The sequence below is a fragment of the Lupinus angustifolius genome, chromosome LG11 (assembly GCF_001865875.1).
Source record: "Lupinus angustifolius cultivar Tanjil chromosome LG11, LupAngTanjil_v1.0, whole genome shotgun sequence".
Taxonomy (NCBI): domain Eukaryota; kingdom Viridiplantae; phylum Streptophyta; class Magnoliopsida; order Fabales; family Fabaceae; genus Lupinus; species Lupinus angustifolius.
The window spans coordinates 25,688,935-25,693,826 of NC_032019.1; the positions used below are offsets into that span (position 1 = coordinate 25,688,935).

Here is a 4,892-nt window from a genome sequence, read left to right on the forward strand (position 1 = left end):
ATGTAAACACAAAACACGAGTGAGCAAAATATGAGTTTCATTCAGGGGTTACACGCCTTAGTGAATAGTTTTATTAGTTTCTGGGTGAAAGAGTTATATCCCTTGATGATGAGATGATGAGTTATTTACTTTTAGAAATTCCGAAAGTATTATGATTCAATTGCTACTAAAGTTATACACATGGATTTATTAGCCATATGTAATTTGAGAAAATATTAGAGGAGAATCCAACTACCAGACCTCTAGCATTTGAGTGTGAGTCTTAGATCAAGAGAGTAATTCTAGATTTCTCTAGAGCTTTTATTAGGTTGTTGATATAAATTTTCCTAGAGCAGCCTTTGAATCTAATGGCAAGAGAGGTCATGAAGGTCCTATAACTAGGGTTAAAGCCAAATTAGGATCATCTAAGATCACAAAGGACTCATTTGACCTAGAGATCACATGGAGAAAGGACATTTATGTCCTTAAGTATTATTTTACTTAGTTTAATTTTATTTGCATTGAATTAAATAAAATGAGATTTTATTCTCATAGGTAGTCTTCAGATTTATTTTAGTCTAATGAATTTATTCATTTGATGTTAAGTATTTTACTTTCATTTCATGTAACATGGGAGGGTTAGGAATTTAATTCTTTTGTATCATGGTCCATTAGTGGTCAAATGGTTCACTTAGGTCTAAGGTTCAAGATGGCATGATTCAAGCTAGGAGAGACAAGAGGGCACTTCTAAAGCTCTATCTCTAAGGATAAATTCAACTCAACAAGGAGATAAAACAAAGAGTAATTTAATTAAGGAAGGAGATAAAGTTTGGCATCTCAAAATTAAATTGGGATAGAGTGATAAAGTGAAGAGGTTGGGCGGCTAGTTTCAAGGGAATCTCAAGGTCCCCTCAGCTGCAATCAAGGGATGAGATGACCAAGTCCATTTAAGCAACCAAGTGCAATTTACACGACCAACTAAATTGAGAGAGATTAACTTATCTTTGATTATAAAAAACATTATTTTTTTATCAATAATATTTTAATAATTTGTATCAAGAATATGTTAAGCTTTTACAAAATGTTTTTAATGATTTGTATCAAGAATATGTTAAGCTTTCCAAAATTTTCCTAAAACAGAAAAATGAATTTTTTTTTGGAAAGTCATAACAATATTCTAAAGAAAGATATTGAAAACCCCACTTCTTCCTCATGTCAAAAATGTGTTGTTCTTGAAACTAAAGTTTCAACATTAAGCCTTGAACATAATAAACTCAACAAGAGCAGTCATAATTCAGGAAAGACCATAAAAGTCCAAAGACATTCAACAGACCGTAGAGGTCTTGGCTACGCAAATAGTCATGTGGCTAAAAACGAGAATGTCTTAGGAAAAATAATCGTGGGAAGAACTATAGAGTTCTATAAAGAAAGTGTCCATACTAATCCTATTTTTATATAAAATCTTGGACACATAAGCATCTACCCACTTATTCTTACTGTGATAAAAATGGTCACACACCTAATACTAGACATATTAGAAAATATGGTGTGTCATTTGGCCAATATAATTGGATAAAAAAATGTGCTAACCATGTAGGACCCAAATCAAATTGGATAAAAAAATGTGCTAACCATGTAGGACTCAAAAGATTGTTGGATGCAAATGGGTCTTTAAGAAGAAGGAAGAAATCCTTGGGGTTGAAGATGCAAGATTCAAGGTGCGATTAGTGGCCAAAGGTTTTATACAAAGAGAAGACATTGATTTCAATGAAGTTTTTTCTCATGTGGTAAAACATAGTGTGAACACTCAATTTTGTCCGGCCTAGCTATAAAATTTATAAAAATACAAAAAATATTCAAAACAATAAAATTTAAATAATATCATTTTGTAATGTTTCAGAACCAAGTTTATCTTCGAATCATCATCATCAACTTGTTATTTAACGAGTTTATCCTTAGACACCATGATGTCTTTTGGGTTGTTTCTTGCTATTTTGTTCCGTTACAAATATTGTCATAACTAGCGCAAATACTAATTACAATCATTGGAAAGAGTAAGCATGAAAGGAAATACGATGTTCATTCTATAAGGAAAATTATTAACACTTGTTGGAAAGTTATCTGTGTTACCAGTCTCTAAAAGTACAAAAAATAAGAACCAAATCATTTTCCAATAAGGATAATAAGGCAGTAAAGCACATTCAAATAAAAGGGGTATTCCAACACTTCCAGGTCTCAACTCATCACCGCTTCACCCCATACCCTATTATCCTCAATCTCTTATGTCCATTCCTCACATAACATTCCCAAAACAAAAAAAAGCAAACCCCCCAGCAACTTTGAACACGTATACAACTGAAACAAACTTGTTACGCCATTTTTTTCATTATTTGGCTCGCTTGGGATACCCTGTACTTCAAATATGTGGCTTTGAAAATTCAGAAGAGTGCTCAGCATCAACACTAGCCAATCCAATAAAAGCCAAACCAAGCCAGCTAAAGTAAGCCCCACTTTCTGTGCATAAAAAGATATTCGCCTAGACAACTCATTGTGGTGGCTAGGAGCCACTAACCATAGTAATCCTTTTCCACCTACAAATAATATAGCATCCATGTTAGCACTCAGAGACAATGTTTATTCACTCACAATGATGTGTGAGTGTATGATAAGAGAATTATGACTGATATGTTGCAACTAATAACCCGCAATGCATACAAATTATTCAACAAATAATCCTTCTATACCCTCTTGTGACATTGATGGGAATAATAACAGCACTATGCAGTGTAAAAATAGCACAAACTTACTTCGAAATAATAGCACTGTAACATGGGAAGGGAAGAATCGGTGAATGCTGATAATAAAGATGCTCATGAGCAATTACCATTACAAGGAGCGCAACAAGAAGAGATAAAGTGGTGTGAATATCTTAAACAGTCCATTTCTTCTTGGAAACACAGTGTAGAACCAGACTTCTCAGTCTATCTATGTGGTTAAACCAGAAAGTGGGTTCGTAACAGAGGAATCAAATTCTAGTTGGCAGCAACATAAACAGCAAGCATATCATGATCAAACCAATTATATGATTAATTAGAAGGGGAAATGCAAACCAGAAGTCATCACCAGTTGGCATATATTTTTTTTCAGCTACGTATTCCAGTAGGCATAAAAGGCAAATATTCAGAAAAGGATTCCAAAACAGCAGGGTTAGGCAGCAATCATGGTCGTATTAAATGGAGCTATTAGTGGTAAAATGATTATGGAGCATTACTCAAAACTGAAAGGAATAATCAGAAAAAAGCAAGAGTCAGGATATATGTTCCTATCTCTTAGGTGAGAATTCAGAAATATCTCAGCAATTACATATAATCATAATCAACATGAATGGGAATAATTATTGAGCAGTTTCAGAATGGCTAACCAGAAAACAAAAGGGCAGTACAACATAAACACACAGCTATAAAAGGCGTACAGCTATCACTAGAAAGGGGAGATCACATACATACACTCAGAAAAATATGATAGCAAGTGAAAAACAGAGAGCATTCTAGAGAGAAAGGCAGAAATATAAACAGAGAGAGTAACATTCAAGCAGATTCAATATCATACCAGTTCCAGGGAGCAATCACTATACCCATATTTAGACAAAAGGCAATCCGAATATAGAGTTATACATCACAGACGCCATAAACCAAGAAGGCAAGACATACTCATCATACAACAACGAAAAGCATATACTCAGGTAAACATTCAAGCCATAATAATATTGTGTTATGAACATATCCTTCATCGTGCGATGTATATACTAGACTTAGGCTTTTAATTGGTTACAATCAACCATATGTATTGGTTTCAGCAAAGCGTATATTTCCTAAAGCAAAGAAACAAAATAGATTGGAGTAGATGGTGCACTGTTGTAATTTTAAAACTGGACAATAGGACTTATATCCAAGTTAAAACTCCAACCAAGTTTGTTCCTCATATATGAACCATTTCACAAAGATTATACATACTCATGCTGATTGAGAGCAGAGGATAATCATAAAACATTTCTTCCGACTAGTTCTTAAGAAATTGATAAACAATTTTATTGTCATAAGCATATCATCCATTAATTTAGGCACTAAAAGGTGCATAAAAGCAAGCAGAAAGGAGGTACGATACCTTACTGATTCCCTTAGCCTAAATTGCACGATCCATGGTTATGATATTCTCCATCATCACCAATACTGTAAACCCTCGCGTTTGGGGACATTGGGAACCCTTTGAGCACCGCAATCTCATCCCAAAAACCTTGCATACAGGGTAGACATAGGGGTAAGTCAATATCACTCGAATAGATCCCATCCTTTTTTGAAAGTAAGAGTAGTTGAGTCATTACCTTACTCTAATGACCACCGTGAGAATAGGAGCCTAACCGCAAGCCACCCCACAATATCGTCTTCGTTCTCTCTTAATCCATCAATAAAAAAAAACCAAACAGTAACTGAAATCAATCAAATAAGAAAAGAGGGAGATTTCGTTCGATGCATCTCGAAGAGAAAGGGATTCTCTTCGTCGATCCCCACCACCATCGACTAATCACCACCGTCGAAGAAGGAAAGAGGAGTAGGAGGGAGAAGAAGGTCTACAACCAACACCATCTCTAAACTATTAATTCTATATGTATAATTAATAAACTATTTTATTACTAAAATCATATATCTATAAATAATTAGAAACTATCATACTAAATAAATTTGATGGATTTTTTAGTAAGGTTACGGTTCGAGTTGTCTCTAACTTCTCCGAAAACGAGAAGAAGGTCTACAACCAATGCTGTCTCTAAACTATTAATTCCTGATATGTTTATAATTAATAAACTATTTTATTACCAAAATCCTATATCTATAAATAATTAGAAACTATTATAC

At 34.1% G+C, this 4,892-nt stretch overlaps 1 long non-coding RNA gene across 1 annotated transcript; it reads right to left on the reverse strand.

Annotated features, from left to right (window-relative positions):
* LOC109359604 lies at positions 2,077-4,602 on the reverse strand. The gene is made up of 3 exons (XR_002109086.1): positions 4,361-4,602; positions 4,144-4,272; positions 2,077-2,570 (listed from the first exon to the last, which is right to left on the reverse strand). It is a non-coding gene; the product is annotated as an uncharacterized LOC109359604 (long non-coding RNA).